Here is a 215-nt window from a genome sequence, read left to right as displayed (position 1 = left end):
GAAGAACGTAGCGAAATGCGATACTTGGTGTGAATTGCAGAATCCCGCGAATCATCGAGTCTTTGAACGCAAGTTGCGCCCGAAGCCATTCGGCCGAGGGCACGTCTGCCTGGGTGTCACGCATCGTTGCCCAACCCCAAACACTTCTTATGATGTGTGGGGTGCGGGGAAGACATTGGCCTCCCGTGTGCTTCTGCTCGCGGTTAGCCTAAAAG

At 55.3% G+C, this 215-nt stretch overlaps 1 pseudogene; it reads left to right on the top strand.

The window, feature by feature from the left end:
- On the top strand, positions 1–119 carry LOC118344973 (annotated as a pseudogene; the record flags this gene model as incomplete).
- Between the last annotated feature and the right edge of the window lie 96 nt (positions 120–215).

The sequence above is a fragment of the Juglans regia genome, unplaced genomic scaffold (assembly GCF_001411555.2).
Source record: "Juglans regia cultivar Chandler unplaced genomic scaffold, Walnut 2.0 Scaffold_10429, whole genome shotgun sequence".
Classification (NCBI taxonomy): Eukaryota; Viridiplantae; Streptophyta; class Magnoliopsida; order Fagales; family Juglandaceae; genus Juglans; species Juglans regia.
Note: the sequence above shows the minus strand (reverse complement) of the source record. Positions and strands in the feature narration are given on the sequence as shown.